At 40.7% G+C, this 13,131-nt stretch overlaps 1 protein-coding gene across 1 annotated transcript in view; it reads left to right on the forward strand.

The window, feature by feature from the left end:
- The first annotated feature begins 7,512 nt into the window (after positions 1 to 7,512).
- The window catches only part of daam1a (dishevelled associated activator of morphogenesis 1a), a 96,042-nt gene continuing 90,423 nt past the window's right edge, over positions 7,513 to 13,131 (forward strand). The window contains exon 1 of the mRNA XM_052496684.1: positions 7,513 to 7,647. The gene's annotated coding sequence lies outside the window, so the exon portion shown is untranslated. The remainder of the gene's footprint in view (positions 7,648 to 13,131) is intronic.

The raw sequence follows: 13,131 nt of genomic DNA on the forward strand, positions 1-13,131 counted from the left end.
CCTTGAATTCTAAATAAATCAAAGTGTTGTCAGTAAAGCACCAACATACCTCCTCCACCATGCTTCATGGTGGGAACCACACATGTGGAGATCATCCGTTCACCTACTCTGTATCTCACAAAGACATGGCGGTTGGAACCAGAAATCTCAATTTTCAGACCAAAAGACAGATTTACACCGGTCTAATGTCCATTGCTCATGTTTCTTGAGCCAAGCAAGTCTCTTCTTATTATTGGTGTCCTTTAGTAGTCGTTTCTTTACAGTAATTGGACCATGAAGGCCTGATTCACGCAGTCTCTTCTGAACAGTTGATGTTGAGATGTGTCTGTTACTTTTTACTTTGTGAAGCATTTATTTGGGCTGCAATTCAGCAGGTAGCATAAGCAGCAGGTAGCCTAGTGGTTAGAGTGTTGGACTAGTAACCGTAAGGTTGCAAGATCGAATCCCTGAACTGACAAGTTAAAAATCTGTTGTTCTGCCCCTGAACAAGGCAGTTAACCCACTGTTCCTAGGCCATCATTGAAAATAAGAATTTGTTCTTAATTGACTTGCCAAGTTAAATAAAGGTCAAATTCTGAGGCTGGTAACTCTAATGAACGTATCCTCTGCAGTAGAGTTAACCTTGGTCTTCCTTTCCTGTGGTGGTCCTCATGAGAGCCAGATTCATCATAGCTCTTGATGGTTTTTGCAACTGCACTTGAAGTTCTTGAAATTTGCCGGATTAACGTCTTAGAGTAATGATGGACTGTCATTTCTCTTTGCTTATTTGAGCTGTTCTTGCCATAATATGGACTTGGTATTTTACCAATTAGGGCTATCTTCTGTATACCACTCTTACCTTGTCACAACACAACTGATTGGCATTAAAAAGGAAAGAAATTCCACAAATGAACTTTTGACAAGGCACAGCTGTTAATTGAATACATTCCAGGTGACTACCTCATTGAAGCTGGTTGAGAGAATGCTAAGCGTTTGCAAAGCTGTCATCAAGGCAAAGGGTGGCTACTTTGAAGAATCCCAATCTTGTTTAACACTTTTTTGATTACTACATGATTCCATATGTGTTATTTCATAGTTTTGATGTCTTCACTATTATTCTACAATGTAGAAAATAGTACAAATAAAGAAAAACCCTTGAATGAGTAGGCGTGTCCAAACTTTTGGCTGGTACTGTACATGTAGGCTATGCTATTGTTTAAGCTGTCATGGTTGTTGAGACATAGTCTTAACAAACGTGGCTATGTTAAACAGATATCAGTAGCAGCATCATATAAAACCGATTTATAAAATAATTTCAAATAGTCATGGAAAAGCTCATGCTCGCTTTCAATTTGTTTAACTACCTCTATTTTGACAAGCTGTGTTGAATTGAAGAATGTCTACTATTGGGATTGGCTAATCACAAGCTATGAGGTCTCTAAAGGTAAATATTTAATGATCAAAAGCCCCTTGGCCTTGGGCTATCTCCTGAAGAGCCGAGCGTGTGGAGGATAGATCCTGTATCTGGAAAGCTAAGGACTGGAATACCAAGTCTTACTCTTCCACACCCATGATTCTGCCCATCCATAATATAAACACATATGCCATGTGTGAGCATATACTGTATGTATATAAAGATGTAATATAGCTCTGCTTCTACCTATAGTAGCCTGATGTGTTTCACTGTCTGTAAGTACGGTATGTATTAGACACTCTCTTTATAGTCTCCCAAGCTACAGTGTCATAACAAGCACCATTTAATGGAATGGCATGGCTGCTGAGTTTATTGAATGTTTACTGCACACTTAGGAAGCAGTTCACCAAGGCCCTATGTCAGTCACAGCTCTAACAGGCCTTTATGTTGCTTCATGAATTTAAGTATGATTTCCAGCATGAGTGGAACAATTAAAGATGATATAGTAAAACATATATAGTGAGCTACGAGTTATCATTTTGATATAAGCTGTAGAAATGGAAATGAGGGTGCTTCTTTTTCTTTTTTTGGGGTCACTGGTATTTTGGAAAGGACAGTCATTGAAAACCACTAATGCTGCATCAACACAGGCAGACCAATTCAGATATTTTTTCCACTAATTGGTCTTTTGACCAATCACATCAAATCTTTTCACACCAGTTAATTTTCACATCTGATTGGTCAATTATCCCTCCCCCAGGAGACAGAGTATTAAGGGTTAATCTGAGATCAGATCAGAGGCATTAAAGGATTGATCCCTCACCTCCCATAAGTGGACATCCCAGAGATGGCACCCTATTCAATGTATACTACTTTTCTGGTCAAATGTAGTGCACTATGTAAGGAATGGGTTGTTCAGCCTCAGGTATCAATGACAATACCTTCTAGACAAGGAAAGGACAGGGTGGTACAACAATATACTGTACAATAATTGGCATACTATATTCTATGTTACTGTAATGGAGTTATAGGAAGAACGTAACACTGTAAGCTGTTTTCATTGAAAACTATAACACGTTTGGAAATACACAATGTGTTGGTAATATTCAGTGTGGATGAAAGAAATGAAAAAGCACAGTTCTATATGTTTGAGATATGAAAGATTTGAGAGAGGGTGCAGACAGCTGTATAGTTTGTCTGTCTGCTGAATAATGTTTTCTTCTGTTAGCTATAGGTCTAATACAGTACAGTTTATAGAAATAGTCTTGTGGTCCAACTACAATCCTCTCAGGCATTTCTATACAAAGCGTGACATACTATCATACCAATCATTAATCCTCCATCAATCACAACCTTTGATGTCTAGGTGTGTGTGTGTGTGTGTCTGTCTGTCTGTCTGTCTGTCTGTCTGTCTGTATGTGTGTGTGTGTGTGTGTGCTGTGTGTGTGTGTGTGTGTGTGTGTGCGTGCGTGCGTGCGTGCGTGCGTGCGTGCGTGCGTGCGTGCGTGCGTGCGGGGAAAAGGCTTGGTGGATTTCTCCTTTTGTTTAAAACTATAAATCAAGCTGGAAATCAAAACTTTTTAAGAAAAACTTTTGTTTCAGTGATGTTCTATCTACATTATAAAGAGCTCTTACACATCTCCACGGTAAAGTTCTAGGATGTAGAAACATTGTCTGGTTGGATTTGTTGCACAGAGGTGGGCAATTCTCCTTACAAATGTGTTGGTCTCCGGAATAGCAACAAAAGATCACTATGAAGTCAACAAGTCTGCATATTTGACCTTAAGGTGAAACAAATGAAAGTGAACACATCATAACAAATGAATCTGGTTGAGTTACAGTACAGCCAAGTCAGAAAGAGAACAGAACAGACCTGCGAAGAGAAAGACAGAGAGAAAAAAAGTAATGTAAACCAGAGAGAGAAACCTTAGTTTGAACTCCATACAGTCCTGCCTACCCTGCCTGATGACAACGACCAGTCTGTCTGTACAGGGGGCTTATCCCTAGAGCAGCTTTACTGTGCTTTACTGACTGTACACGACACTTACATACCTCCATTAGCCCCCCAGCTGGGAACAATAAGCAGGCCTGGACAATTTAAATATTTACGCACCACTAATACACCCAGTTCAACCTTTGGAAGTGCTGCCTTCTGCACATAAAGCAGACCAACCAGCCTCTGACGTCACCCCCTGCATGCCTCACTCCCTTCGCTGGCTATGGCTCTGGGACAGCAAACAGTGTAGCTTGGCCTCTAAGAGAAGCCATCAATTCTATAGGGATGATAAGGAAAAGTATGATGCTGGTGATGATGATGGTTTGCCAAAGTTATGATCTCTTGAACCACTGTAAAGAATGAGGCTGATGAAGAAAAAGCAAGGGTGAGTAAACGATAAGGACAAGGTGTTTAAGTAGACTGTTGAACCAAAATAAATCCACCTTGGATATATAAACCAGATCGGAGGCGTGAGGAACTAAAAGTAGTAGTCACCCCTGTAGGTCGAGCTATGTTACACAGTTTCCAGTTACAACATACATAAAATGAACAAAAACAACTTTTAGGACTAAAATCAGTAGTAAATCTCTGTATTCCAAAATGGACCATAATCCTGGAGCTATGGTCTGCTCTGCACTGCATGCATCACCAGCTGCTGTCATGGCTGTAATTCCACCATACAGCTCTCATTCCACCATTATTCCTGTAATCCCCGTAATTCTGTCTGTGCCCTGTTTTTGGCTAAATAAATCCCATGTTACCCCTCCACCATCAGCTTCCCATCAGCTCTGCATCATAATGCGTAGGAGGGTTTCAAAGACTTTTCACATTGCCTTTTTATTACTTACTGGTTAAAACTACTGTGATGTATTTATTATTTTATTCTGTTATGTTATATCTATTATGTTAAATTCCAGAAAGATGCCTGTCAGATGAAGATACAGTATGGTGTCATGTTGATTTGCCACATTGTCTTATAGTCTTTAAAGGCTCTCAATAAGCTACTTACACATACAGGGCCTTCAGAAAAGTATTTATACCCCTTAACTTATTCCACATTGTCTTGTTACAGCCTGAATTCAAAATGGATGAAATATATTTATTTTCTCACCCATCTACACACAACACCCCATAATGACAAAGCGAAAACATGGTTTGAGACATTTTTAGCAGTCTCTAAGAGACTTTGCACACCTGGATTGTACAATATTTGCACATTATTCAAGGTCTGTGAAGTTTGTTGTTGATCATTGCTAGACAGACATATTCATGTCTTGCCATATATTTTATAAGACGGTTGAATTAAAACAATAACTAGGCCACTCAGAAACATTCAATGTTGTCTTGGTAAGCAACTCCAGTGTATATTTGGCATTGTGTTTTAGGTTATTTTCCTGCTGAAAGGTGAATTTGTCTCCCAGTGTCTGATGGAAAGCAGACTGAGCCAAGTTTTCGTCTTGCCTGTGCTTAGCTCTATTCCGTTTCTTTTTATCCTGAAAAACTCCTTAGTCCTTTCCGATGAGAAGCGTACCCATAACATGATGCAGCCTAACCTCGCTTATTAGCACACGCCTGCCAGCTGCACCAATGTTTTAGAGGAACCACAGTTCACCTGACAACCGAGGTCAGCCTGCAGGTGCACGGCCCACCAAAAATCAAATCAAATGTATTGATCACATACACGTGATTAGCAGATGTTATTGCGGGTGTAGCGAAATGCTTATGCTTCTAGCTCCAACAGTACAGTAATATCTAACAAATGACACAACATATACCCAATACACACAAATCTAAGTAGGAATGAATTAAGACTATATACATATATGGACGAGCGATGTCAGAGCGGAATGGACTAAGATACAGTAGAATAGTATAGAATACAGTATATACAAATGAAACTAGTAATGCAAGATATGTAAACATTATTAAGTGACTAAGATACCGTAGAATAGTCTAGATTACAGTATATACATTTGAGATAATGCCAGATATGTAAACATTATTAAAGTGACTAGTGTTCCATTCCTTAAAGTGGCCAGTGATTTCTAGTCTAAGCCTATAGGCAGAAGCCTCTAATGTGCTAGTGATGGCTGTTTAACAGTCTGATGGCGTTGAGAAGCTGTTTTTCAGTCTCTCGACCCCATTTTTGATGCACCTGTACTGACCTCGCCTTCTGGATGATAGCGGAGTGAACAGGCAGTGGCTCGGATGGTTGATGTCCTTGATGATCTTTTTGGCCTTCCTGTGACATCAAGTGCTGTAGGTGTCCTGGAGGGTGGGTAGTTTGCCCCTGGTAATGTGTTGGGCATACCGCACCACCCTCTGGAGAGCCCTGCAGTTGCTGGCGGTGCAGTTGCCATGCCAGGCGGTGATACAGCCCTACAGGATGCTTTAAATTGTGCATCTGTGAAGGTTTGTGAGGGTTTTAGGTGAGAAGCCAAATTTCTTTAGCCTCCTGAGGTTTGAAGAGGCTCTGTTACGTATTCGTCACCATGCTGTCTGTGTGGGTTGTCCATTTCAGTTTGTCAGTGATATGTACGCCAAGGAACTTGAAGCTTCCCACCTTCTCCGCTGCGGTCCCGTCAATGTAGATAGGGGGGTGCACCCTCTGCTGTTTCCTGAAGTCCACGATCATCTCCTTTGTTTTGTTGATGTTGAGTGAGAGGTTGTTTTCCAGGCACCACACATCGCTAGAGTGCGATGAGCCAAGTAAAGCCCGTCCGGCCAAACCCTCCCCTAACCCGGACAACGCTGGGCCAATTGTGTGGTGCCCTATGGGACTCCCGATCATGGCCGGTTGTGATACAGCCCTGGATCAAACCCGGTCTGTAGTGACGCCTCTAACACAGCGATTCACTGTGCGGCAGTGCTTAGACCGCTGCGCCACTCAGGAGGCCCCTTTGCCACCTTTTTGCTGTTTTACTTTAATGCCTTATTGCAAACAAGATGTGTGAAGGTTAGTATTGTGGAGTAACTACAATATTTTTGATCCAGTTGCAGTTTTAAGAAAATATAGTTAAGTTTTCACTGCCATTAAACTCTGTAACTGTTTTAAAGTCACCATTGGCCTCATGGTGAAATCCTTGAGTGGTTTCCTTCCTCTCCGGCAACTGAGTTAGGAAGGATGCCTGTATTTTTGTTGTGACTGAGTGTATTGATACACCATCCAAAGTGTAATTAATAACTTCACCATGGTCAAATGGATATTGAATGTCTGCTTTAAAATACAATTGACCATTAGGTGCCATTAGGCGTTTGAAAACCTCCCTTCTCTTAGTGGTTGAATCTGTATTTGAAATTCACTGCTCGACTGAATTACAGACAATTGTATTTGTATGTGTGGGGTACAGAGATGAGGTAGTCCTTCAAAAATCATGTTTAATGCTATTAGTCCATGCAATTTATGTGACTTATTCAGCAAATTTTTACTCCTCAACTTATTTAGGCTTGCCATAACAAAGGGGTTGAATACTTATTGACCCAAGACATTTCAGCTTTTCATATTTAATTAATTTGTAAAAATAATAAAAAGCATAATTCCACTTAGACATTATGGGGTATTGTGTGTAGACAAGTGACACACAGTCTCAATTGAATTAATTTTAAATTCAGGCTGTTAACACAACAACATTTGGAAAAAGTCAAGGTGTGTGAATACTTTCTGAAGGTACCATAAACTTTTTTTACAAGGGCTGATCATAGTTCTCCATTGGAGCGCCATTCCTATGGAACTACATTTCCCATACAAACATTGCTTTGTTATCCTTGGTCAGTTCGCGCTAACATGAGCAGAGAGGAAGAGGCGAAGCGAGAGGGTTTACTCCGCCCAATATCTGTCCACGAAAAATAAGACCACGAATTGTTTAAGAGAGTGTGTCGAATTTGGTAAACAAAAATGTAATTTCTAATTTGATACGTGAGGCTAATTTGATCGAAAATAAGTTTAGTAGGCTAATGGGTAGTTTGTTGCGAAGGTACTGATATAAGTGACTCCACTTGTTTTGGAGTTTATATATACTTTCATTGGCTAGAATGGTCCGACCTGATCTCGCGATCCTCCCGCCTGCCTTCCATCTTTGAGGACATGTAATTTCCATTGTAAAACCGGTCACTCAACTATCTTGTCAATATAATAGATCATATTTGCATGAGCGCAAAAGGGATGATCTCACCTACAACAGCCCAATAACTATTGTGTTAAAGGGGAATACACAAGCGTAAAGCGTCGAACTGCTTCGATGATGGATTTGTTTACGAGGTGAGCTAAAACGATATTAGATAACTAACATTATGACAGTGGTGTATTTTTTTCCACAGTGGAATATATTCCAGATAAATTATTTGAAATGATTTATGGCGACACGGATGAGATACGATGACTGAGGATAGGCTGTATGGGTGGGACGAAGGGATAACATGTCAATAGAATAGCAAATTAAAGATCCATGTGAACCGCCGCTGACACTTTTTGTCAACAACATTTTGCACAGTAAAGGTGATTTGATCACCTTGGTATGTGAAGAATGTCTTTACGCGGTTGCGTTTGCGAGTTTCGTGTGTCTTTTGTCTCAGTTAGTGTATTTATGAGGGCATGTGGCGAAAGAACCCGTGTTCTACTCATAGAACTGGTGTGCATGCATTACAAACCGCCATAGTATTCAAGTTACATTGAGATTCGACCTGCTTTTTGAATACGCTTTGATCTGTAGTAATTTTACGAGTGCAGTATAGCCTAATTAGGCCTACTGTGTAGGCTAATTTTGGTATGAACGATGGAAACAATGCGAGATGGATATGTTTATAGGCTACATCAGTGTTGATTGACTGCATTCACAACATGTGAATTAATTACTCTACTTTGGCAACAGTAGGCTTTGCCATTCAATGTAATCTCCCTTGAACCTCATTTAGAAGCTATGCCAGTATGTCTGCCAAGACTCTCAGGGGAGAAAGTGATTATGTTATACTATCAACAAGCAAACAAGTTTCTCTTTATGATGTATTGGTGCTGGTAAACTGTCTACGGTTTGTATTCTATTTCTATTCAATTCTACTCTTCCCTGGGGGTCAGAATAGCAGTGATACCTATTCATGAAGAGGTTTCATGTTGGGGACATACATCATTTCAGATGTTTTGGTCTTTTTAGATTGGAGGACCACACCTGGAACTCATGGGTGGAGTCTGAGACAGGTGCTTTATACTGGCATCAGTCACCTGGTGCTTTTCTGAATAGTTTTGTTTTGTCTGCTAGGCTACCTCTTCAGTCTGCTACAGGAACTTACTTCTTCATAGGCATTATACTAATACTAGAGGTTTGAGACCTATAGCTAGACTTGGCTGGCTAAAGATGTAAGACATCCCCATTCTCAGATTAGTTATTTAATACTATTAGATTCTCCAGGAATCAGACTTATCCAAGTCATTAAACCAGTTAAGTCCCAATGAGTTGTTTTTAATCAATTAGAAAAATAGAGGACATTACAACTAGAGGTCGACTGATTATGATTTTTCAACACCGATACAACACCGACACCGATTATTAGAGGACCAAAAAAGCCCATACTGATTAATCGGCCAATTTTTGAAATGTATTTGTAATAATGACAATTACAACAATACTGAATTAACACTTATTTTAACTTAATATAATACATCAATAAAATCAATTTAGCCTCAAGTAAATAATGAAACATGTTCAATTTGGTTTAAATAATGCAAAAACAAAGTGTTGGAGAAGAAAGTAAAAGTGCAAATTGTGCTATGTAAGAAAGCTAACGTTTCAGTTCCTTGCTCAGGACATGAGAACATATGAAAGCTGGTGGTTCCTTTTAACATGAGTCTTCAATATTCCCAGGTAAGAAGTTTTAGGTTGTAGTTATTATATGAATTATAGGACTATTTCCCTCTATACCAATTGTATTTCATTAACCTTTGACTATTGGATGTTCTTATAGGCACTTTAGTATTGTCAGTGTAACAGTATAGCTTCCGTCCCTCTCCTCGCTCCTCCCTGGGCTCGAACCAGCAACTCAATGACAACAGCCACCATCGAAGCAGCGTTACCCATGCAGAGTAAGGGGAACAACTACTCTAAGTCTCGGAGCGAGTGATGTTTGAAACGCTATTAGCGCGCACTAACTAGCTAGCCATTTCACTTCGGTAACACCAGCCTCATCTCGGGAGTTGATAGGCTTGAAGTCATAAACAGCGCAATGCTTGACGCACAACAAAGAGCTGCTGGCAAAACGCACGAAAGTGCTGTTTGAATGAATGTTTATGCGCCTGCTTCTGCCTACCACCGCTCAGTCAGATACTTAGATACTTGTATGCTTGTATGCTCAGTCAGATTATATGCAACGCAGGACACGCTAGATAATATCTAGTAATATCATCAATCATGTGTAGTTAACTAGTGATTATGATTGATTGTTTTTATAAGATAAGTTTAATGCTAGCTAGCAACTTACCTTGGCTTACTGCATTCGCGTAACAGGCAGCCTCCTTGTGGAATGCAATGAGAGAGAGGCAGGTCGTTATTACGTTGGACTAGTTAACTGTAAGGTTGCAAGATTGGATCCCCGAGCTGACAAGGTGAAAATCTGTCGTTCTGCCCCTGAACAAGGCAGTTAACCCACCGTCATTGAAAATAAGGATGTGTTCTTAACTGACTGGCCTAGCAAAATAAAGCTATATAACAAATAAAAAAAGAATACATTTTTAAAAAATCGGCAAATCGGCACCCAAAAATACAGATTTCCGATGGTTGTGAAAACTTGAAATCGGCCCCAATTAAAAGGCCATTCCGATTAATCGGTCGACCTCTAATTACAACTCTTGTACATGTACCAGTTTTGCCCCTCTCCTCCTGGCATCAGGTGAGGCATTTAAAAGAATGATAACATCAATGTTTGCTGAACCGTCTGAACTCAGCACGCATCTATCCCTAATTGCTGTGTGTAATGATGCAGAAGATGGGTAATGTCTTGGTTATCTCCCTGCACTGCAATGACTTCCGTGATGTTAGACATGCATAATAGCATGCTGCCTGGAGGCCTCTGATCAAGCCCAAGTCATGCTATTGTGTGTATATATGTGTGTGTCTGTGTACAGCACTGGAGTTTTATCCTTTTTAATTAGTAACACCTCTAATATCTAACACGCCGGGCACTGGGTAGATCTTACTTCCCAGCAGCAGACCATTCAGTTCAGATGGGTTGTTGTCTGGCTGCCTGCACTGTGCCCCCAGGCAGACATTCCCCATGGTTCACCAGCCCTGAATCACAGGTTCCTACAGTACTACTGACCTCTCTGCATTCCCCTGTCTGGGACCCCCCCCCCCCCTTGTGTGTGTATGTGTGGGAGGAGAAGTCTTCAATTAAAACCAGTGAGGTCATGCTGATACAGTACCGTACAGTATGTACTGTAGGAGCTATCTCAACTTAAGGGAATGTCAGAGCTGTGCCAAGACTTGATACCGGGACTTATTTCCACTCGAGGAACCGATACCGAGCGAGGAGGAGTCCTGAGAGGGATGTTAGTATTCCTCTGTGATGTTCACACCGCCCTCAAATTCATCTAAAGCTCTGCTCACAGCAGCTCCAGTCCCAGACTTAGTCATGCACAATGACACCATGACGTATTGGTGAAGAGTTTTGTCCCACGTTATTTGAAGTACATCTTATAAAGGCTTCATAAAGCATTCATATATGCTTCATAAGCACTGCATACATGGATCACAAATAATAATCTGTAACTGTATTTCATTCTCTATAAAATATGAATAAATGTGAACAAATAAACGGTTGCTTAAGTCACACTGTCAGGCCACATTATGAATCTTTATAGGACATGATATACACTTATAGATGATTTGTGAAGCATCTATGTAGGGCTTTATGACGCCTTCATAAAATGCACTTCAAATAAAGCGGGACTGAGTAATGGAGTAATTAATCCCATTGAAAACATATGAATATAATATCAGTAATAAATGATAATGAATGACTGACATCTGCTCTACCACTGTGACATCTGAAGATGTAGCCGTAGAGGGGACGTACAGAAGGGGTAGACGGTTGTAGAGAAAGGAGGTAGAGCATTCTACTCTAACTAGGCTAGTTGTTCATAAAACGTTCCAGTCTTGATCTAACTATGGCAATTGGGAAAGCCTTGCAAAAGAGAAACATTGTAGCTCTTCCGTTAAATGTGTAGAGGAGCTACCAATTGTACCATTTGGCACAGTTCTTGTTGGTTCTATTTTTCCTCATAATGAAGTTATATGATGTACTGTTTTTAGAATAGTTTTGTTGCTATGTCAAGATATTGATGAGGATAGATGAGCTATCTCACTCAGTGAAACCAAGCCAGTTGTTTTTCCTTCAGTGGTCGCTCAGCTTCTGCCTTTGCCTGTGAACGGCTGTGGAGAATGATTTACCAGAGTACTGTATGCTCTCTGCTGGACTTTAGTGTGTGTGTTTCACTCTCTGATTGTGTGTCTGTTCAAGACTTGCATATTTGCATGTGGTGGAGACAGACATTGCGTAATACCACAAGGTTGGTAGCAACACACCCCTTCCACCACCCACAGTAAAATCAGGCAGATAGGAGGAGCAACAGCGTGTGCGGTGGTTGCATCAGCCACCATTTAGTTTCTTTGTAGGACTAGTATGAAATGGATGGGACTATCCCAGAGGCCGCTATAGCCCTGCTCTGCCTGCGTTGCCCCACCCATTGAGCCCAGCCCTGTCGGCCCGGTGAGGCTCAACAATGGCCCAGTGTAGCTGTTTGAACTTCCCATTCTCTGTCTTTGTGCTTCAGTGGGGCTGGACAATGGTGTGATCTGGTGCTATTCATTTTCAGGCAGAGGCACAGCCTATCAGTCAGCTCCCCCCAACTTAAACCCTCTAGACCAGAGGACTGCCTCAGTGAACCCTGCTCTCTCCCCTCTCTACTCCCCTAACCCCCCAGACGAGGTTGTCAGCACCCACACTGCATACATAAACATACAGAGATAGAGGCACTACCGACTGTTTTATAGGACTTTACACCCAACAGTGTAGCTGGGAAGTGTCCCTATTGCATAAAAGGTGCTTCATCGCTCTCTTTCTTCACTGTCTTATGCTCTGCGTCTTTGATTAGGCGTGAGGAGCAGGCAGCTTGGAAATGTTTTGAATAATCTTCCATTGTTGGCAAGTGTGTTACAGTGCTATGCTTTGAATCATTAAACTCTCTTATTTGTTAATAGGGCAGAGAAAGTGTGAACAGGCATTCCGCTTAGAGGGACACACTACATCACCATACTCAGAAACAATGTCAGCCTCACATACAAACTAAGCCGGTTCCTACTCTGATTCCGAACTATGAAGTTGTAACGGAATTACGCTGAGACTGTATGCCAAACAAAAACCATTCAAAGTTTAACAAACAACTCTATGCACAATGACTCATTTGAACAATTTACACAGTTAAAAAAAAAACTTTTACTGGAAAACTGTGCAGATGCAAAGTTTGTTAACAGAATTACAGTGAAATCTCCCTCCGTTTTGTTCTGTTACCAGACTTTGTATCTGCACAATTCTTCCTGTAAATGTGCTTTTGTAAAATTTTCTGTGGAAATCGTGAAAAGTAATCATTCATATGCGTAGAGTTGTGTGGTTTGTTAAACTTTTAAATCAATGGTTTTTGTTTGGTATACATCTAAAGTAAAAAATCTGAGTCTCGTTAATCTGTCACCATGGAATT

Source organism: Oncorhynchus keta, chromosome 35 (genome assembly GCF_023373465.1).
Source record: "Oncorhynchus keta strain PuntledgeMale-10-30-2019 chromosome 35, Oket_V2, whole genome shotgun sequence".
Classification (NCBI taxonomy): domain Eukaryota; kingdom Metazoa; phylum Chordata; class Actinopteri; order Salmoniformes; family Salmonidae; genus Oncorhynchus; species Oncorhynchus keta.